Genomic DNA, 24,011 nt, shown 5'->3' with positions numbered 1-24,011 from the left:
TAGACGACGTTGGTCTCTTTTAAAGCGTTCTGTTTTGTGTCTGGAGAGTTTCTCATGAGTAGGCTGGCCGTTTTTCTGTTTTTATAGTAAATCGTCAGTTGTATCCTCTGATTTTTGTCTGTAGGGATAACGTTTCTATTAACAATATCTTTCAGGACCCTTTCCTCTGTTTTATGAGCTGTGGAAAAGAAGTTCCTGTAAAATAGTCTGATAGGGGGTATAGGTGTTGTGTTAGTTGTCTCTTCAGAGGTTGCATGGCGTTTCACTTTCCTTCTTATGATGTCTTCGACGAAACCATTGGAGAAGCCGTTGTTGACTAGGACCTGCCTTACCCTACAGAGTTCTTCGTCGACTTACTTCCATTCTGAGCTGTGGCTGAGAGCACGGTCGACATAAGCGTTAACAACACTCCTCTTGTACCTGTCTGGGCAGTCGCTGTTGGCATTTAGGCACATTCCTATGTTCGTTTCCTTAGTGTAGACTGCAGTGTGGAAACCTCCGCTCTTTTCCATGACTGTTACATCTAGAAAGGGCAGCTTCCCATCCTTTTCCATCTCGTAAGTGAAACGCAGCACGGAACTCTGCTCAAATGCCTCCTTCAGCCCCTGCAGATGTCTGACATCAGGTACCTGTGTAAAAATATCGTCAACATACCTGCAGTATATGGCCGGTTTCAAGTTCATGTCGACTAAGACTTTTTGTTCGATGGTACCCATGTAGAAGTTTTGCACAACTATATTCTACCCACCTCAAGACTCTGCTCCAATATAGAAGCATCAAGAAATATGGACCAATAGGCTTTCTACAATCACTTCTTTTCAATACCCATTGTTTCGTGTTCTGTCTTGTGTTGATGAAATTAATACCCTATTAATGCCACCTCTTGTTCTGTCTTGTGTTGATGAAATTAATACCCTATTAATGCCACCTCACCCCATCCACCTCTCTCAAATGTAGATATAAAATCGGAGATGCGTAAGTTCTATTCAGTTGTGTATTTGTAAACTAAAGTCTTTGAAAATGTAATAAGTTTTACGAAACGCGCTCGTGTCGCGTCAGACTAGAAATAAAAATGAATTTTGGAGAATTGATTTTTGATTTACCTCCAACAGTGAAAAGAAATGTACGAAAGATTGAGAAAATTCGTGTTAGAATTATTAATCTTACTTTTTCGGTCATATTTAATAATATATATATATATATATATATATATATATATATATATATATATATATATATATATATATATATATATATATATATATATATATATATATATATATATATATATATATATGTTGTTGAATATGACCGAAAAGGTAAGATTAATAATTCTAACACGAATCTTCTCAATATTTCTTATGTTTTTCTTCACTGTCGGTGGTAATATAAATAACAATTCTCCGAAATTCATTTTTTAATTGTCTGACGCCTGAACGCGTTTAGTAATTCGTAATACATTTTCAAAGACTTAATTTACACACAAATTCTTCGTACTTATACTCTATTGGATGAGGTGATATGGTACAAAAGTTTTGGGTGAGGTGACAAATACAAGACAGAACACGAAACAATGGGTATAAATTCGGTAAGTGAACATATGAATGGAAGTAACAGCAGAAGGTCTATTGGCTCATACTTCCTCTTGCTGCTTCGATATTGGTTCGGGGTCTTGAAGTAGGTAGAATATAGTTGTGCATTAATTGGCTGTTGATTGCTGATGTTAACTTTTTGATGTGTAGTGCGTCGCTGATGTCAAGCCGCCTGCTATCGCTGTATCTATCGATGATTTCTGTGTTGTTTGTTTTAACAAACAACATATGTTGTTAATGTTTGTCAACATATGTTGTTATATATGACCGAAAAGGTAAGATTAATAATTCTAACACGAATTTTCTCAATATTTCTTATGTTTCTTTTCACTGTCGATGGTAATTGAAAAATAAATTCTCCAAAATTAATTTTTATTTCTAGTCTGACGCGACGCTTGAACGCGCTTCGAAATAACTTATTACATTTTCAAAGACTTTAGTTTATACACACACAACTGTAACCTGTAAACACGCTAATCCGTCATACTTATACTCGCATTTGGGTGAGGTGATATGGTGCAACAGTTTTGGATGAGGTGAACAAACTTGTGACAAACACAAGACAGAACACGAAACTATGGGTATTAATTGGATATGAGAGCATAATAATGGAAGTAACTGCAGAGGGTCTATTGGCCCATACTTCCTCCTGATGCTTCTATATTGGTTCGGAGTCTTGAAGTGGGTAGAATATAGTTGTGCATTAATTGGCTGTTGATTGCTGGTGTTGACTTCTTGATGTGTAGTGCCTCGCAGATGTCGAGCTGCCTGCTAGCGCTGTATCTATCGATGATTTCTGTGTTGTTTGTTAAGATTTCTCTGGTGATGGTCTGGTTGTGAGAGGAGATTATATGTTCCTTTATGGAGCCCTGCTGTTTATGCATTGTTAATCGCCTGGAAAGAGACGTTGTTGTCTTGCCTATACACTGAGTTCTTTGAGGTTTACAGTCCCCAAGTGGGCATTTGAAGGCATAGACGACGTTGATGTTGAATATGACCGAAAGGGTAAGATTAATAATTCTAACACGAATCTTTTCAATATTTCTTACATTCTTCTTCACTGTCGAAGGTAATTGACAAATTAACTCTCCAAAATTCATTCTTTATTTCTGGTCTGACGCCTTAACACGTTTCGTAATGCTTATTACATTTTCAAAGACTTAGTGTGCACATGAAAATACATCATACTTATACTCATTTTGGGTGAGGTGATATGGCATAAGCGTTTTGGGTGAGGTGACAGAGCTATGGCAGAATACGAATCAATGGGTATAAATGGGTATGAAAATATAAAAAAGGAAGTAACTACAAAAGGCCTATTGGCCCATACTTTTACTGCTTCTTTGTTGGTTCGGAGTCTTGAAGTGGGTAGAATATAGTTAATTTAAATGGCTGCTGATTGCTGGTGTTGACTTTTTGATGTGTAGTGCCTCGCTGATGTCGAGTTCAACCAGGGTTTTACCAACTCCAAGAAATCATTGCCTTAAAAGGATTTTCAGTGATATATCACGCCATTGTGATTTCATTGCGATCTGACTGGGGCGCAAGAATGTGAACTCCATTACCGTAGGTCTGAGTGTGGTCGGGTTGGCTGTAAATACACGAATGGCGCCCCAGTTTGGGGACCCCAGAAATTTGCTTAATATCTTTTGTTAGTATTTTATTAAATTTGTTAAATAAGTATTATTAGCATTTTATTAAACAGTGAATGTTGAAGTTGTACGCAAGGCGCATTAAGTGGTCATATAATAGTATATAATTTATGATCTGTTATAGTTTGGTCGGAGGAAGGAAACAAAAATTCAAAATCATTGGTATTAACATCAACTTGTTTGCCTCTAAGAAACAGTCCTACAGAACGATTTACTCAGTTATAACATGAAAATTGTTCTCAGGAGAAAGTCCCCGGGATTTTTAACAGCATGTACAAAAACTGAAGCGTCCTTATCTAACTTTGTCGAATTACTTACCAACATCTATTTTCTTTCTTGACATCTATTTTCATGTTACAGAGGACCGCCAACCCCCGCTGAAGGAGCATCCTCTTCTAGTGCCCAACGGAGGTCACCATTGGTGAGTATTGGAGATGTCAAACAATTCTTGCTTAATACTCCTAAATGTAATGTCTTCCCTTGAGAGCCACTTTAATCTAGCGGCTTTTTTATTAACATATACAGAGGAGATAACTTAGCTGAAATATTCTTAACAAATTTAAAAAAAAATTGTGATCATTCTGAGAATGATCATTTATATTAAATACCTTGACCTTCACTAAATACCTTGACCTTCACTAAATACCTTGACCTTCACTAAATACTTTGACTTTCACTAAATACTTTGACTTTCACTAAATACCTTGACCTTCACTAAATACCTTGACCTTCACTAAATACTTTGACTTTCACTAAATACTTTGACTTTCACTAAATACCTTGACCTTCACTAAATACTTTCACCTTCACTAAATACCTTGACCGTCACTAAATACCTTGACTTTCAATAAATAGCTTGACTTTCAATAAATAGCTTGACTTTCAATAAATAGCTTGACTTTCAATAAATAGCTTGACTTTCAATAAATAGCTTGACTTTCAATAAATAGCTTGACTTTCAATAAATAGCTTGACTTTCAATAAATAGCTTGACTTTCAATAAATAGCTTGACTTTCAATAAATAGCTTGACTTTCAATAAATAGCTTGACTTTCACTTAATAGCTTGACTTTCACTTAATAGCTTGACTTTCACTTAATAGCTTGACTTTCACTTAATAGCTTGATTTTCAATAAATAGCTTGACTTTCACTAAATACCTTGACTTTCACTAAATATCTTGACTTTCAGTAAATACCTTGACTTTCACTATTTTGTTGCCGCCAAAGGCGGCTAGTTTATTGTGCACCCCATACTCATCCTGTGAGCGGTAGCACAAAAGCATTACAGAGGGCACAAAAGGTCTTTATCAGACCTCATCTTTGATTATTACATAAACAATTTCTTCTATCCTTCACACCTTATAGTTACAATGTCAGCTAGTTACAGAGAAAGTGCTATTACAAGAGTTACATATTTACAGTAAGTCATCATACATTAATGGTAGGTCTTATCGCTAATACATAATAGTTTGGCCAATGGGGATATTACAGAGTCATAGGGGAGCTTCTGTTTATTATTAGTCCTCACAATACACTACTTGTTTCTGAATCTCATATGTCGTTCATCTACTGGAAGCGAAATGTGGGTACAGTGCAAGGATTTCAGGTACTTTATCCATGGTAATAAGATAGGTTGCCATATCATACAGACTGAGCTTAGATTTATCTCTAAATGGCTCAATTTTACTACAATCCAAGATATAGTGTTCGAGTGTGTGTCCCTGTCTATGTCCACACACTTTACACTTTACTTCATCTAGATCCCTATACAAGCCGAACTGCCAGAGATACTTGTAGCCAAGTCTTATACGAGCCGTGACAACATCTGTTAGTCTACTGACTTTGTTACTTGCCCCATACACATGTTTTACTTCACACATTTCATTGTGATGAACAATGGACCTACTAGTTCCAGTTTGCACTGTTCTACTTTCTTTAAATCCATCCAGGAGTTCTCGTCTAATGACACTTTTAAGGGACCTATTTGATAACTCAAGATTCCGTTCAATACTGTCTTTATTTACTGCAGCCTTAGCAAGGGCGTCAACTTTGTCATGTTCCTGCATGCCAATGTGAGGAATCCACAACATTTTTATATGTACCCTCTTGTTAAGTAAGTATTCTTATATATCTACGTCTAGCTTCCAAGACAAGCACATTATTACTTGATTGCAAACTGTTTATTGCTCGTAGTGAGGAAAGGGAGTCAGAAATAATTAAGATGTCTACTTCAGTGTTGCCAATAATTTCGAGTGCTACCAGTATCGCTACCAACTCGGCTTGCCTTGTGGACGCCCAGTTACTAATTCGGATATTTCTTTGAATTGTGCTGCCATCGGGCTGATGAGCAATAACAGCACTTCCTGCGCTCCCTGTAGCTGTATCGAGTGATCCGTCAGTGTATATGGTCTGTGCAATGCTGTTTTCAGCTTGTATATTGTGAATGTGTTCTATTGTGCTTAATTTAGCAGCAAGCTGAGCATGAGGGTTGCTTGTGATTAGTTTCTTTGTGTCCTGGTCTGTGGGGGTTGTGGCTTATGGAACCTAAACCTCCTATGAGAGCTCTGGTTGTTGCACTAGACTGTTAGTTGTGTTCAGGTAGACAACCAACCACTCTCTGCCAGAACAGACAACCGACCTCGGCAGCTACACTCCCGCTACCGTCGGTCGACCAACAATGAACACTGGAATGCTTGAAATTTACTCAGGAGATCACCCTGTGCGCCTCTTGATCTCGGAGAGGGGCTCAGTCTCACACGTTTAGGGGTGCGGCTCCAACACTGGCTTCGTTGTCCTGTGTACACACCCTACTTGAGCCACCGTGACTCCCTGCTCTCTCCTTGTTTGGAATGATCTCCTAAATCCCCCTTTTACGAATTGGTACTCTTTGCAACACTGTCCGCAGCTGTGATCCTTTCTCTCTCTCTCTCTCTCCTGCTTTCTGGGAAGCCTCACCAGGACAAGAGCAAAAGCCAGTTAACAATATACATTTAATAAACATGGAAATAGTACACATTACATAACATTAATAAATGGAACATTATTATACAACACTCTAAGCTGCTACAACCCGGTAGCAATCCAATATCATACCCTGGTCTCACCAACCGTCCTATCAAGTGGCTGCTCAACTCTTGGCTTACCACTTACTACTCCCTCATTAAATGAGGGTGAAATCTCGTCATAACAATATTATACGTTCAGCCCTAAAAGTATATAAACTCAGCCTGTGGTTGAAACACCAGAAACATCTGCATATATATTCCCAACACAAGAAGAAATCACTCTCACCTTACACTGTGTATTACACGCCAATAAGGATTCAAGCACTCCCCTTATATATTCTTGTGTATCCACCATGAACCCCTGTTCTGCTCCTGGAGGCTCACTACCATGTACATCTCTAGGTCCTCCAAAATGTTCAACAAGGCACTTCTGCTGCTCTCCCAAACTGCTGCACGATGAAGTCCTCATCCAACACCAGTGATGCTTCACCACTGATTCCACGGAAACACGTGAAACTCCTCTTCACTGCTCCTTTACACTGCTTGCAGTCCACTCCTCACTATGGAGTTCTGCTCTCCCACAGAATTCAGCATACACTCCTCCAGCCTCGAAGTTCCATTAATTTCTTCCCAAACAAACCTGCAATTCCATTACCATGCCAATTAAAAAGTTTCCCAAACAGAACATAAAGAATACACTATTTCCCAGAATTAAATTTAGCCACCCGACGCCGCACCGCGTCGTCCGACTGTGGTGGGTATTCCCCCAAACTGGACGAGTCCAAGCGAGGGACATGTATTGACACGCCGCCAGGAGCTTCTTCCCGGGCCGCGCTGCTGGCTCCTCCCTGCTCAGTTGCCTCTTCAACACCGTCGAGAGAAGATGTACTGCTCCTCTCTCCAGCATATCATCTGAACTGAAACTCTATATTTCAGCTTACTGCCTCTATAAATTATCTATCCTACATATACATATGTTCATTATGATCGCTGGGCACACGATCAAACACTAGTGGCTAAATTAACAACTGATTAAATAGGTTTACCTCCAAAATTTCTGACGTGAAGACGCTCACTCACGGCAACTAAACATGGCCCGCACACAGGCCGCCCATAAAAATGCTTCAGGACCGCCTCACAAAGCTTCCTGCAATCCACGACTTGAGTCCACAACGTTTCCAGACCGTCTCCACAACAGAAACACCTGCTCACTTCCTTGCTCTTGAAGGTACAACAATTAGTTTCACCAAGGCGTAGCCAAACACTCACTTCCAGGCGCCTCTTATAATCAAATTCACAGAGAGATGGTGTACTAAGTCCCCAACAGCTTCCTCACACTTGCAGACAAGTAGTCTTCACTCCAGCACCAACACAGGGGACTATATTCCTCCTCCTTGCAGGAGATCAACACAGTACATCCACCTCTGATGCCAGTTGCAACTTAAGCGAGGTCAAGATGTCCTGCGAGCCTCTCATCATGCCAGCAAAGTATCGACATCTCATGTCATGTCACTTATTTACATGTTCATCCCCTGCTCATGCCTTTAAACTATTTTTTTTTATCTTTATTTAAAAAAAATACAATATAAATTACATATACATAAGTTTTACAAGGCAATTATACATTACAATTCTTAGTGAACAAGTACCTTGACATTCATTAAATAACTTGCTTTCACTAAATACCTAGACTTTCACTAAAAGTAGTGGTAGTCATGACTACCATGACTTTCACTAAATACCTAGACTTTCACTAAATACCTAGACTTTCAGTATATACCTAGACTTTCAGTATATACCTAGACTTTCACTAAATACCTTGACATTCACTAAATACCTTGACATTCACTAAATACCTTGACATTCACTAAATACCTTGACATTCACTAAATACCTTGATTTTCACTAAATACCTTGACATTCACTAAATACCATAACTTTCACTCTTTAGCCTTCTTACCTTTCTTTACGCCTTGAACAGTATAATTTTTTGACTTAAATATTGATTGACCTTTTCCTCTCTCTTACACCTCGTTCTAACCTTAGCCACACTAGTATCATCAGTTCTAGTAGTATCTACACACTTTCTTCAAGTGTCATTTCAAGTTACACCATTTGCACATTCAAACCTTAAAATGTAGTTTAAAGGTTTGAGTTTCTATATAAGTACAATGTACAATGTACATTGTACTTATAAGTACAATGTATACGAATATAGACATTGTTGTTTATGTTTATTCTAAAGTGTAAATGTATACTGCAATGTATACTGCTGTTTACGAATATAATGTCCTGGGTGTTTGATTTCTCACTAAAAAATGCTCCTTCAAGACGCAAAATTTTTCTTCAGGATGCAAAATTTTCCCAACAAATGTCAATAATGTCACAGTATGATGATCTATATTTTCTACAACCATGTTTGTGAAATATCATTTCACTGTCTAGTGCCAGGAACAGCCGATCCTAAAACCCTTTGATTAAACCGAGTTCCAAAGTTGCCGTTTTTAGTCTATGCCTTTATAAAACTTATACAACAATTGCAATGTTTTCTCTTGCCTTTTCATCCTCTGGTGAAGGATGATAAAACTTCTGCAAATGAAGATTTCTCAGTGTAATAATTAACTGGACGTAATAGCATCTTGGTCTTAAATTTACCCTGTCGTCCATGTAAGTAGATGGAGTCTACCTTTTCATCTACTCTCCTTGCTGTTTGTTTATTCGTTACTACCATTAACGAATTAATCTATATCAATAAAAATGGAAATGTTCGTTTGTTCAAAATCGCTAATCTCCGAAAGTTCTTCACCGATTCCTTTGAAATTTTCACACAACGTTCCATTCGCATCCGGCCAGGTTTATGTATACATACCATATAGATGTCATGTCTGTGACGGTAAAAAGCATGTTTTTTTCTGAAAAACTGTGTTTTTCATTTGTTTTTCATGCTAGAATAATCTTCGAAACCTCTTTACCAATTGCTTTGAAATTTTGACACAACGTTGCATTCGAATAGGCGCGTCTTTCTTATATATCTACTATATACATGCCTCATCTGTGACAGGAAAATACATGCTTTTTTTTAAAAAACAGCTCCAGAATGGTGGGGAGGACGAGGGGACGGTGGAGTGGGGAATGGTGGGGAGGACTGGGCTACAGGGAAGGTTGCTGTGGCACAGCAACACATGAGCCACAGCAACGCGGGGCCGGGTACTGCTAATATATATATATATATATATATATATTTATAACTGAAAACTCACACCCCAGAAGTGACTCGAACCCATACTCCCAGGAGCAACACAACTGGTATGTACAAGACGCCTTAATCCACTTGACCATCACGACCGGACAAAATGAGGTGATAACCTAAGCTATTTGAACCACCCCACCGCCGGCACTCGGATAGTAATCTTGGGCATAGCATTGTGTTTTTCGTGTTTTCGTGTTTTCGTGTTTTCAGTTGCATATTGTCCTGGGGACCATTCAGGCTTGTTCGCATTTGTGTTCCTCACGTGTGCCCCAAAGAATGAGGTGATTTGGTAAAATGCTATGCCCAAGATTACTATCCGAGTGCCGGCGGTGGGGTGGTTCAAATAGCTTAGGCTATCACCTCATTTTGTCCGGTCGTGATGGTCAAGTGGATTAAGGCGTCTTGTACATACCAGTTGCGTTGCTCCTGGGAGTATGGGTTCGAGTCACTTCTGGGGTGTGAGTTTTCAGTTGCATATTGTCCTGGGGACCATTCAGGCTTGTTCGCATATATATTTATATATATATATATATTATATATATATATATGCATATATGCAATTGACGATCACTAAACACTGATCATTTGTATACTGAAAATCCACAGAGAAATGGGGAAAAAAATGAACGTTTCGGCCGATGTTTGTCAACACCGGATTGAGTTCAAATTAACTATTTAAAGAGTAGTTTAAATTATTTAAAGAAAAGAGATGTTTCATACAAGAATTATCACATTGTCCCAATGTGACCGAGTTCTTTCACCACATGTCTCTGATGACCTGAACACTCCAGACAGGAATAACATTTAATCTCTCCGGATCGTGGTGTATATTGAGATGAAATTCTTGCAAAAATAATGACCTCACAAGTATTTGGCTATTTTTTCATCTTATCTATAGCACTTAAGGGATTATGGTCAGTATAAACGTCAACTATATTCCCACCTGTGTTTCTCAAACGTTTCGTAGGACAAGAAAATGCAAATGCTTCTTTTTCAGCTACAGAATAATTGTTCTGTGCTTTGCCAAATGTTTTGGAATGACAGTCACCAAACTGCTCCAGACTGTCATCATCAGGTGGAAGCGAAGGGGAACTATCGGGAGAAAGCGTCAAGCCATTACCACTATTTAGCACTTGGAAGGGGTCAGGATTTGGGATGGGACGGGGAAAAGGAATGGTGCCCAACCACTTGGACGGTCGGGAATTGATCGCTGACCTACATGAAGCGAGACCGTCGCTCTACCGTCCAACCCAAGTGGTTAATAGATCATCAGGTGGAATAGCAATAGATCTGAAGCGTCAATGTTTATTTCATTATTTTATAAGGAAATTGGCTTAAGATCTATTATCAACATTTTAATAACCTCTGAATGTTTAACAGTATTATACACAAACTACTAAGTGGAAATTTGGGAGTAAATAATGTAGGATCTTTTATTGTTTGGGCAGAGGAAGAAAATAAGAATTATCTTGTCCTGTTTATCCAACATAAGCGTTATAGTATTTTGTACAAAACTATAAGATAAATTAAAACAAAACATGAATGATATCATCACATGATCCAAACTTAAAAAAATTATAAATACTACTTCATAACTCTTAATCCTAGCAGATCTTTATTAAAAGTTTGTAAAAAGTTTGGTTTAGTGTTGAGACTTGTAAACTTCTGGAGGGTTATAAAGGTTACCACAGCAGCTTACTGACCAAACACCAAGTATAATTTACTCTTGACCATCGTCCAGGACTAAAGTAAACTCTGTGTATATATATACACCGAGAAGCTGGGTACACCTCTCAGTGTGTATAGTTTACCATCCACAATGTTCCTTAGCTCCTCCCTGTATCACATAATCTGATTATGCTTTTGAAATTAAATGTTTTCAGCCTCAAATGTATATAAATACAGTATGTATCCTCACTGAAGTATACATAACACATTATATCGGTAATCTGTTTTGAAATGATTAGTTTTCAACTAAAGTCATAAATGACCAAATTACCCAGCGAGGTAAACACCACGACTGGTCGTTGTCAGGGCTGACACCACGACTGGTCGTTGTCAGCTGACACCACAACTGGGTGTTGTCAGCTGACACCACAACTGGTCGTTGTCAGCTGGCACCACAACTGGTCGTTGTCAGCTGACACCACGACTGGTCATTGTCAGCTGGCACCACAACTGGTCGTTGTCAGGGCTGACACCACGACTGGTCGTTGTCAGGGCTGACACCACGACTGGTCGTTGTCAGGGCTGACACCACGACTGGTCGTTGTCAGCTGACACCACGACTGGTCGTTGTCAGGGCTGACACTACGACTGGTCGTTGTCAGCTGACACCACGACTGGTCGTTGTCAGCAGACACCACAACTGGTCGTTGTCAGCTGACACCACGACTGGTCGTTGTCAGCTGACACCACGACTGGTCGTTGTCAGCTGACACCACGACTGGTCGTTGTCAGCTGACACCACGACTGGTCGTTGTCAGCTGACACCACGACTGGTTGTTGTCAGAGCTGACACCATGACTGGTCGTTGTCAGCAGACACCACGACTGGTTGTTGTCAGAGCTGACACCATGACTGGTCGTTGTCAGGGCTGACACCACGACTGGTCGTTGTCAGGGCTGACACCACGACTGGTCGTTGTCAGGGCTGACACCACGACTGGTCGTTGTCAGGGCTGACACTACGACTGGTCGTTGTCAGGGCTGACACCACGACTGGTCGTTGTCAGCGCCGACACCACGACTGGTCGTTGTCAGCAGACACCACGACTGGTCGTTGTCAGCAGACACCACGACTGGTCGTTGTCAGCAGACACCACGACTGGTCGTTGTCAGCAGACACCACGACTGGTCGTTGTCAGCAGACACCACGACTGGTCGTTGTCAGCAGACACCACGACTGCTCGTTGTCAGCAGACACCACGACTGGTTGTTGTCAGCAGACACCACGACTGGTCGTTGTCAGCAGACACCACGACTGGTCGTTGTCAGCAGACACCACGACTGGTTGTTGTCAGAGCTGACACCATGACTGGTCGTTGTCAGCAGACACCACGACTGGTTGTTGTCAGAGCTGACACCATGACTGGTCGTTGTCAGAGCTGACACCATGACTGGTCGTTGTCAGAGCTGACACCACGACTGGTCGTTGTCAGCAAACACCACGACTGGTCGTTGTCAGCAGACACCATGACTGGTCGTTGTCAGCAGACACCATGACTGGTCGTTGTCAGCAGACACCACGACTGGTCGGTGTCAGGGCTGACACCACGACTGGTCGTTGTCAGAGCTGACACCACGACTGGTCGTTGTCAGAGCTGACACCACGACTGGTCGTTGTCAGAGCTGACACCACGACTGGTCGTTGTCAGGGCTGACACCACGACTGGTCGGTGTCAGGGCCGACACCACGACTGGTCGTTGTCAGAGCTGACACCACGACTGGTCGTTGTCAGAGCTGACACCACGACTGGTCGTTGTCAGCTGACACCACGACTGGTCGGTGTCAGGGCTGACACCACGACTGGTCGGTGTCAGGGCCGACACCACGACTGGTCGGTGTCAGGGCCGACACCACGACTGGTCGTTGTCAGAGCTGACACCACGACTGGTCGGTGTCAGGGCCGACACCACGACTGGTCGGTGTCAGGGCCGACACCACGACTGGTCGGTGTCAGGGCCGACACCACGACTGGTCGGTGTCAGGGCCGACACCACAACTGGTCGTTGTCAGAGCTGACACCACGACTGGTCGGTGTCAGGGCCGACACCACAACTGGTCGTTGTCAGAGCTGACACCACGACTGGTCGGTGTCAGGGCCGACACCACGACTGGTCGGTGTCAGAGCTGACACCACGACTGGTCGGTGTCAGGGCTGTTGTGAGGTCCACAATGTAATCCCCAAACAATAATATATACCTTGACACCTGCTTGATGGGGTCCGGGAGTTCTAATCCTTAAACCCGGCCCTAGGCCAGGCTTGGCTTATGAGAGCTTGGTCCACCAGGCTGTTGCTTGCAGCTGCCCGCAGGCCCACATACCCACCACAGACCGGTTGGTCCGGCACTCGCTGGATAAATTTATTATAATATCACTCACAATTATACAATCGAATATACAAAGTATATTGTGACGCTCACGTGCCTGAAGTCTCTTGATACTGCTGGCGGGAGGGAAGGAGGGAGGGAACTATCATGGAAAGCGTGAAGTCATTACGACTATATAGCGCTTGGAAGGGGTCAGGATAAACATTTGGGATGGGACGGGGGGAAGGATAGGTGCCCAACCACTTGGACGGTCGGGGATTGAACGCCGACCTGCATGAAGCGAGATTGTCGCTTCAACCCAAGTGGTTGGACGGACCACGAGGGAAGTGATGCATATTTTGCGTCCACTGGAGTCCAACATTTGCCGAAGTGTGTGCACATGGGCTGTTGTTGTTGGTAGACGGCACGGTGGTGGGGAGGAGACTGAGATCTGTGTACACCAACAATACACTGAGCTCGAGAAATACATTTTTAAAAATTATTGTGAACTTGTTCTATATATTTTAAAAATACTGCGAGCTTGGTCTATACACTTGAATAATGTGGTGAGTTTGGTCTATACACTTGAACAATGTGGTGAGTTTGGTCTATACACTTGAACAATGTGGTGAGTTTGGTCTATACACTTGAACAATGTGGTGAGTTTGGTCTATACACTTGAACAATGTGGTGAGTTTGGTCTATACACTTGAACAATGTGGTGAGCTTGGTCTATACACTTGAACAATGTGGTGAGTTTGGTCTATACACTTGAACAATGTGGTGAGTTTGGTCTATACACTTGAACAATGTGGTGAGTTTGGTCTATACAACTTTTCTCCCTTCACTGTGTACAGGAACAGAAAAATTGCTGACTCCTGTACACAGGCAGAAAGGTTTCTCTATCAGTTCCAGTTCTCTTCCCTTTCCAGTTCCTCCAGCCTACGAGGATAGGCTGAAGGAACTGGACCTCACAACCCCTGGAGGACCGAAGAAACAGAGGAGATATGATAACACCATACAAGATACTGAGAGACACATGTGTTGACGCTGAGGAAGACTTTCTTTCTCATTCTCATTCTTTAACAGGATATATTTGGAGTATATATATGGATATATTAGGATATAGAGGTATTAGGATGAGAAGCAGGAGGAAAGTATCAGGTGAGAAGCAGGGGGAAGTATCAGGTGAGAAGCAGGGGGAAGTATCAGGTGAGAAGCAGGGGGAAGTATCAGGTGAGAAGCAGGGGGAAGTATCAGGTGAGAAGCAGGGGGAAGTATCAGGTGAGAAGCAGGGGAAGTATCAGGTGAGAAGCAGGGGGAAGTATCAGGTGAGAAGCAGGGGGGAAGTATCAGGTGAGAAGCAGGGGGAAAGTATCAGGTGAGAAGCAGGGGGGAAGTATCAGGTGAGAAGCAGGGGGAAGTATCAGGTGAGAAGCAGGGGCAAGTATCAGGTGAGAAGCAGGGGAAGTATCAGGTGAGAAGCAGGGGAAGTATCAGGTGAGAAGCAGGGGGGAAGTATCAGGTGAGAAGCAGGGGAAGTATCAGGTGAGAAGCAGGGGAAGTATCAGGTGAGAAGCAGGGGGGAAGTATCAGGTGAGAAGCAGGGGAAGTATCAGGTGAGAAGCAGGGGGGAAGTATCAGGTGAGAAGCAGGGGGAATATCAGGTGAGAAGCAGGGGAAGTATCAGGTGAGAAGCAGGGGGGAAGTATCAGGTGAGAAGCAGGGGGGAAGTATCAGGTGAGAAGCAGGGGAAGTATCAGGTGAGAAGCAGGGGAAGTATCAGGTGAGAAGCAGGGGAAGTATCAGGTGAGAAGCAGGGGAAGTATCAGGTGAGAAGCAGGGGGGGAAGTATCAGGTGAGAAGCAGGGGAAGTATCAGGTGAGAAGCAGGGGTAAAGTATCAGGTGAGAAGCAGGGGGGAAGTATCAGGTGAGAAGCAGGGGAAGTATCAGGTGAGAAGCAGGGGGGAAGTATCAGGTGAGAAGCAGGGGAAGTATCAGGTGAGAAGCAGAGGGAAGTATCAGGTGAGAAGCAGGGGAAGTATCAGGTGAGAAGCAGGGGAAGTATCAGGTGAGAAGCAGGGGAAGTATCAGGTGAGAAGCAGGGGAAGTATCAGGTGAGAAGTAGGGGAAGTATCAGGTGAGAAGCAGGGGGGAAGTATCAGGTGAGAAGCAGGGGAAGTATCAGGTGAGAAGCAGGGGGGAAGTATCAGGTGAGAAGCAGGGGGGAAGTATCAGGTGAGAAGCAGGGGGGAAGTATCAGGTGAGAAGCAGGGGAAGTATCAGGTGAGAAGCAGGGGAAGTATCAGGTGAGAAGCAGGGGAAGTATCAGGTGAGAAGCAGGGGAAGTATCAGGTGAGAAGCAGGGGGAAGTATCAAGTGAGAAGCAGGGGGAAGTATCAAGTGAGAAGCAGGGGGAAGTATCAGGTGAGAAGCAGGGGGAAGTATCAGGTGAGAAGCAGGGGGATGTATCAGGTGAGAAGCAGGGGGGAAGTATCAGGTGAGAAGCAGGGGGGAAGTATCAGGTGAGAAGCAGGGGGGAAGTATCAGGTGAGAAGCAGGGGGGAAGTATCAGGTGAGAAGCAGGGGGGAAGTATCAGGTGAGAAGCAGGGGAAGTATCAGGTGAGAAGCAGGGGGGAAGTATCAGGTGAGAAGCAGGGGGAATATCAGGTGAGAAGCAGGGGAAGTATCAGGTGAGAAGCAGGGGGGAAGTATCAGGTGAGAAGCAGGGGGGAAGTATCAGGTGAGAAGCAGGGGAAGTATCAGGTGAGAAGCAGGGGAAGTATCAGGTGAGAAGCAGGGGAAGTATCAGGTGAGAAGCAGGGGGGGAAGTATCAGGCGAGAAGCAGGGGAAGTATCAGGTGAGAAGCAGGGGTAAAGTATCAGGTGAGAAGCAGGGGTAAAGTATCAGGTGAGAAGCAGGGGAAGTATCAGGTGAGAAGCAGGGCAAGTATCAGGTGAGAAGCAGGGGGGAAGTATCAGGTGAGAAGCAGGGGAAGTATCAGGTGAGAAGCAGAGGGAAGTATCAGGTGAGAAGCAGGGGGAAGTATCAGGTGAGAAGCAGGGGGGAAGTATCAGGTGAGAAGCAGGGAGAAGTATCAGGTGAGAAGCAGGGGTAAAGTATCAGGTGAGAAGCAGGGGGGAAGTATCAGGTGAGAAGCAGGGGAAGTATCAGGTGAGAAGCAGGGGGAAGTATCAGGTGAGAAGCAGGGGGAAGTATCAGGTGAGAAGCAGGGGGAAGTATCAGGTGAGAAGCAGGGGGAAGTATCAGGTGAGAAGCAGGGGGGAAGTATCAGGTGAGAAGCAGTGGGGAAGTATCAGGTGAGAAGCAGGGGAAGTATCAGGTGAGAAGCAGGGGGGAAGTATCAGGTGAGAAGCAGGGGGGAAGTATCAGGGAGAAGCAGGGGGAAGTATCAGGTGAGAAGCAGGGGAAGTATCAGGTGAGAAGCAGGGGGGAAGTATCAGGTGAGAAGCAGGGGGGATGTATCAGGTGAGAAGCAGGGGGGAAGTATCAGGTGAGAAGCAGGGGGGAAGTATCAGGTGAGAAGCAGGGGGGAAGTATCAGGTGAGAAGCAGGGGGGATGTATCAGGTGAGAAGCAGGGGGGAAGTATCAGGTGAGAAGCAGGGGGAAGTATCAGGTGAGAAGCAGGGGGGATGTATCAGGTGAGAAGCAGGGGGGAAGTATCAGGTGAGAAGCAGGGGGGAAGTATCAGGTGAGAAGCAGGGGGGAAGTATCAGGTGAGAAGCAGGGGGGATGTATCAGGTGAGAAGCAGGGGGGAAGTATCAGGTGAGAAGCAGGGGGGAAGTATCAGGTGAGAAGCAGGGGGGAAGTATCAGGTGAGAAGCAGGGGGAAGTATCAGGTGAGAAGCAGGGGGAAGTATCAGGTGAGAAGCAGGGGGGAAGTATCAGGTGAGAAGCAGGGGGGATGTATCAGGTGAGAAGCAGGGGGGAAGTATCAGGTGAGAAGCAGGGGAAGTATCAGGTGAGAAGCAGGGGAAGTATCAGGTGAGAAGCAGGGGGGAAGTATCAGGTGAGAAGCAGGGGGGAAGTATCAGGTGAGAAGCAGGGGAAGTATCAGGTGAGAAGCAGGGGAAGTATCAGGTGAGAAGCAGGGGGGAAGTATCAGGTGAGAAGCAGGGGGGAAGTATCAGGGGAGAAGCAGGGGGAAGTATCAGGTGAGAAGCAGGGGAAGTATCAGGTGAGAAGCAGGGGGGAAGTATCAGGTGAGAAGCAGGGGGGAAGTATCAGGTGAGAAGCAGGGGGGAAGTATCAGGTGAGAAGCAGGGGGGATGTATCAGGTGAGAAGCAGGGGGGAAGTATCAGGTGAGAAGCAGGGGGGAAGTATCAGGTGAGAAGCAGGGGAAGTATCAGGTGAGAAGCAGGGGAAGTATCAGGTGAGAAGCAGGGGAAGTATCAGGTGAGAAGCAGGGGAAGTATCAGGTGAGAAGCAGGGGAAGTATCAGGTGAGAAGCAGGGGGAAGTATCAGGTGAGAAGCAGGGGGGGAAGTATCAGGTGAGAAGCAGGGGGGGAAGTATCAGGTGAGAAGCAGGGGGGGAAGTATCAGGTGAGAAGCAGGGGAAGTATCAGGTGAGAAGCAGGGGGGAAGTATCAGGTGAGAAGCAGGGGAAGTATCAGGTGAGTGATCCATAAGAATCTGATGGTTGATTAAGCGAAAATATATAAATTATCTGCTGTTGCTCAGTATACATTTATTTTCCACCCGGACTTACCAGTCATTTAGTCAATCCATTTAGACTCGCCGTAAGAAGGTGGCTACGCTACTTGCAGGTCGGAGTTCGATTCCCAAGTGGTACCAAGTGGTTAGGTACGTCGACCCGTCCTGTCCTCGTCCTTAGTGCTTCCCGTAACAAGTCATCAGCGGGCCAATTATACCTCCTCGAATATTCAATTCTTCTTCTTGCATAATACGGCAGTTACATTATTAATCTTAACGTGCAGACGAATTGAGGAAGCACGTCTTTCTGTATCAAGATGATACACAAGTCCATGTATACACACGTGCGCATGTGTATGTAGCGTGTGGACGCCATGCTATACATATACATTTTCATATCTCCTCAAGTCACCCATGGATGATTTCCTTCCATTCTAAGTTTGATGGCACATGTATAACTCCTATTATAAGATTTTTAGCTTTTCCATTTAATTCTAGCCAAATAGTTTCTGTGTGGCTCAGGATTGATTCCCTCTTTGAAACTCTATTTGAAATTTGCACAAACATATATGGCTACTCCCCTTCTCGTCTATTATATCTATCTGTGTGAAGAGTTTAAATACGTTGATTTGATATTGAGTTAATAGTTCGAGGGTCAGGTCATCCCGCCCCGCCCACCCACCCTCACACCTGGACCACCAGCCCCGCCCACACACCCTCACACCTGGACCACCAGCCCCGCCCCCACACCCTCACACCTGGACCACCAGCCCCGCCCCCACACCCTCACACCTGGACCACCAGCCCCGCCCACACACCCTCACACCTGGACCACCAGCCCCGCCCACACACCCTCACACCTGGACCACCAGCCCCGCCCACACCCTCACACCTGGACCACCAGCCCCGCCCACACACCCTCACACCTGGACCACCAGCCCCGCCCCCACACCCTCACACCTGGACCACCAGCCCCGCCCACACCCTCACACCTGGACCACCAGCCCCGCCCCCACACTCCCACCTGGACCACCAGCCCCGCCCACACCCTCACACCTGGACCACCAGCCCCGCCCACACACCCTCACACCTGGACCACCAGCCCCGCCCACACCCTCACACCTGGACCACCAGCCCCGCCCACACCCTCACACCTGGACCACCAGCCCCGCCCACACCCTCACACCTGGACCACCAGCCCCGCCCCCACACCCACACACCTGGACCACCAGCCCCGCCCACACCCCCTCACACCTGGACCACCAGCCCCGCCCACACACCCTCACACCTGGACCACCAGCCCCGCCCACACCCTCACACCTGGACCACCAGCCCCGCCCACACACCCTCACACCTGGACCACCAGCCCCGCCCCCACACCCTCACACCTGGACCACCAGCCCCGCCCACACCCTCACACCTGGACCACCAGCCCCGCCCCCACACTCACACCTGGACCACCAGCCCCGCCCACACCCTCACACCTGGACCACCAGCCCCGCCCACACACCCTCACACCTGGACCACCAGCCCCGCCCACACCCTCACACCTGGACCACCAGCCCCGCCCACACCCTCACACCTGGACCACCAGCCCCGCCCCCACACCCACACACCTGGACCACCAGCCCCGCCCACACACCCTCACACCTGGACCACCAGCCCCGCCCCCACACCCACACACCTGGACCACCAGCCCCGCCCACACCCTCACACCTGGACCACCAGCCCCGCCCCCACACCCTCACACCTGGACCACCAGCCCCGCCCACACACCCTCACACCTGGACCACCAGCCCCGCCCACACACTCACACCTGGACCACCAGCCCCGCCCACACACCCTCACACCTGGACCACCAGCCCCGCCCACACACTCACACCTGGACCACCAGCCCCGCCCCCCACACTCACACCTGGACCACCAGCCCCGCCCACACCCTCACACCTGGACCACCAGCCCCGCCCACACACCCTCACACCTGGACCACCAGCCCCGCCCACACCCTCACACCTGGACCACCAGCCCCGCCCACACCCTCACACCTGGACCACCAGCCCCGCCCCCACACCCACACACCTGGACCACCAGCCCCGCCCACACACCCTCACACCTGGACCACCAGCCCCGCCCCCACACCCACACACCTGGACCACCAGCCCCGCCCACACCCTCACACCTGGACCACCAGCCCCGCCCCCACACCCTCACACCTGGACCACCAGCCCCGCCCACACACCCTCACACCTGGACCACCAGCCCCGCCCACACACTCACACCTGGACCACCAGCCCCGCCCACACACCCTCACACCTGGACCACCAGCCCCGCCCACACACCCACTACCGTCAGAGGCATGTACCGCTCTGCTCTGAAACACTCCTGACGTTCCGTCTGACTAATTTCATATAGGCGGGAATATCGCGTCCCAAATAACATGGTATATTCGTAGATTTATGTCCGATATATCATGCCGGCGCAAAACAATTAATGAATTAAAAATAGATCATAAACCATTTACAGCGGAGCGGCGTTGCTAGGCACCACCCTTGTGTTTATACCCACACTGTACACGGTCACCCTGTGTGTGCACACCCACACTCTGTACACGGTCACCCTGTGTGTGCACACCCACACTCTGTACACGGTCACCCTGTGTGTGCACACCCACACTCTGTACACGGTCACCCTGTGTGTGCACCACCCTTGTGTTTATACCTGCACTGTACACGGTCACCCTGTGTGTGCACACCCACACTCTGTACACGGTCACCCTGTGTGTGCACACCCACACTCTGTACACGGTCACCCTGTGTGTGCACACCCACACTCTGTACACGGTCACCCTGTGTGTGCACCACCCTTGTGTTTATACCTGCACTGTACACGGTCACCCTGTGTGTGCACCACCCTTGTGTTTATACCCACACTGTACACGGTCACCCTGTGTGTGCACACCCACACTCTGTACACGGTCACCCTGTGTGTGCACACCCACACTGTACACGGTCACCCTGTGTGTGCACATACACCCACACACTGTCTCCCTCTCTCTCTCTGTCTCTCTCTCTCTCTCTCTCTGTCTCTCTCTCTCTCTCTCTCTGTCTCTCTCTCTCTCTCTGTCTCTCTCTCTCTCACTCTCCTCTCTCTGTCCTTCCCTCCCTCTCCCTCCTCCTCTTCCCTTCCCTCTGCCCTCCCTGGCTAACCCTAAAATAGCAGGGGGACACACCAAGGGAGCAGGGAATAGTCAAAATGACCTAATTTATTATTATTATTATTTTGTACCACAGACGTGGCCACACATTTACAATACTAACCAGCATATATATATATTTTCTTCTGTCCTCCATGGACAGGGTGAGAGATGTGTCAAACATACAGTTCAGGGATTTATTGAACGAACAATCAACCACAGAAGGTGATTGTTGTGCTTTTAAAATGCTATTCTAAGCTACATACGTAAATACATACACAGATTTATATATGATACTTAAAGTATTCGATGTGTCTTTTACAGAGTCATTAATGTGCATTTACAAATGTAATATAATGAAGATAGGTGTAGGGAGCAGGAGGCCAGATACAAGGTATCATCTGGGAGAGGAAATTCTTCAGGAGTCAGAGAAAGAAAAAGACTTGGGAGTTGACATCACGCCAGACCTGTCTCCTGCAGCACATATCAAGAGGATAACATCAGCGGCATATGCCAGGCTGGCCAACATACGAACGGCAGTCAGAAATTTGTGTAAAGAATCATTCAGAACTTTGTATACCACATATGTCAGGCCAATCCTGGAGTATGCAGCCCCAGCATGGAGTCCATATCTAGTCAAGGATAAGACTAAACTGGAAAAGGTTCAAAGATTTGCCACCAGACTAGTACCCGAGCTGAGAGGTATCAGCTACGAGGAGAGACTACGCGAATTAAACCTCACTTCGCTGGAAGACAGAAGAGTTAGGGGGGACATGATCACCACATTCAAGATTCTCAGAGGAATTGACGGGGTAGATAAAGAGTATTTAATACCAGAAGCACACGCACTAGGGGACACAGGTGGAAATTGAGTGCCCAAATGAGCCATAAAGACGTTAGAAAGAATTTTTTCAGTGTCAGTAGTTGACAAATGGAATGCATTAGGAAGTGAGGTGGTGGAGGCTGACTACATAAACAGTTTCAAGTGTAGGTATGATAGAACCCAAAAGGCGCAGGAACTTGTACACTAGTTGATTGACAGTTGAAAGGCGGGACCAAAGAGCCAGAGCTCAACCCCCGCAAGCAGAACTAAGTATACACACAAACACACACACAGACAACGATGAACGAGCGAGAGAGTGTCTAGTATTCACTCTGAACGACTCAGACATAAGGGAAATCGGTTTCGAAGCCTCCGTGGGAATGAGTGATCACAGGGTACTGATGAAGCACACACTAAGCGCAGACGAGGAGTCACAATAACGTGGCTGAAATATGTTGACCAACCTACATACTAGAAAGTGAAGGGACGACGACGTTTCGGTCAGTCCTGGACCATTCTCAAGTCGATTATGTGAAGTTACACAATCGACTGGAGAATGGTCCAGGACAGACCGAAACGTCGTCGTCCCTTCACTTTCTAGTGTGTGGTTTGGTCATCATACACTATCTTGCATACCATGCAAGATGATGAAGAAGATCGGGAGAAAAAAAATAGTGAAACATTTGAAGTGAGAGAACTTTATGACGCAACATCAACATGGGTTCAGGGATGGCAAGTCCTACCATACAGGGTTAATTGAATTCTACGACCAGGCAACACAAATCAGGCAAGATAGAGAGGGATGGGCAGACTGCATATTTTTGGATTGCCAGAAAGTCTTTGACACAGTACCACATAAGAGACTAGTGCACAAACCTAGAGATGCAGGCAGGAGTGGAAGGGAAGGTACTCCACTGGATAAGGGAGTACCTAAGCAGCAGAAGAAAGCAAGTCGCTGTGAGGGGTGAGGTCTCAGAGTGGCGAGGCGTCACAAATGGAGTCCCGCAGGGTTCAGTCCTTGGACCTATACCGTTTCTGATATAAGTAAATCATCTGCCAGAGGGTATAGAATCGTTCCTCTCATTGTTTGCTGATGATGCAAAGATTATGAGGAGGATTAAGAAAGAGGGGAAGAAGTATGAGGCTACAAGATGGCCTCAACAAAATGATTGGTCCAAATGCAGGCGACGAGTCACAATAACGTGGCTAAATTATGATGACCAGACCATGATCATCATGATTGGTCCAACAAATGGCTACTAAAGTTTAACCTGAGTAAATGTAAAGTAATGAAACTAGGCAGTGGAAACAGGAGGCCAGACACAAGGTACCGAATGGGAGATGAAGTCCTTCATGAAACGGACAAAGAGAAAGATCTAGGAGTTGATATCACACCAAACCTGTCTCCTGAAGCCCACATAAAAAGAATAACATCGGCGGCGTATACAAGGCTGGCTAGCATCAGAACTGCCTTCAGGAACCTGTGTAATGAATCCTTCAGAACCTTGTATACCACATATGTAAGACAAATCCTGAAGTATGCGGCCCCAACCTGGAGCCTGTACTTTGTCAAGCAAAAGAAGCTGGAAAAAGTTCAGAGGTGTGCCACTAGGCTTGTCCCAGAACAAAGTGGCATGAGGTACGAGGAAAGGCTGCGAGAAATGCACCTCACGACTCTGGAAGACAGAAGAGTAAGGGGAGGCATGATCACTACCTACACAATTGTCAGAGGAATTGACAGGGTAGATAAAGATAAACTGTTTAACAAAGGGGGGGGGGAAGA

The 24,011-nt window shown here is 46.1% G+C and overlaps 1 protein-coding gene across 1 annotated transcript in view; it reads left to right on the top strand.

The window, feature by feature from the left end:
- The window catches only part of LOC123759722 (alpha-1,6-mannosyl-glycoprotein 2-beta-N-acetylglucosaminyltransferase), a 318,171-nt gene that overhangs the window by 86,049 nt on the left and 208,111 nt on the right, over positions 1-24,011 (top strand). Inside the window, exon 2 of the mRNA XM_069317574.1 lies at positions 3,605-3,665. The gene's annotated coding sequence lies outside the window, so the exon portion shown is untranslated. The remainder of the gene's footprint in view (positions 1-3,604; positions 3,666-24,011) is intronic.

The sequence above is a fragment of the Procambarus clarkii genome, chromosome 8 (genome assembly GCF_040958095.1).
Source record: "Procambarus clarkii isolate CNS0578487 chromosome 8, FALCON_Pclarkii_2.0, whole genome shotgun sequence".
In the NCBI taxonomy this organism is placed as follows: domain Eukaryota; kingdom Metazoa; phylum Arthropoda; class Malacostraca; order Decapoda; family Cambaridae; genus Procambarus; species Procambarus clarkii.
The sequence above is the reverse complement of the archived record's forward strand: the minus strand, read 5'-3'. Positions and strand labels throughout refer to the sequence as shown.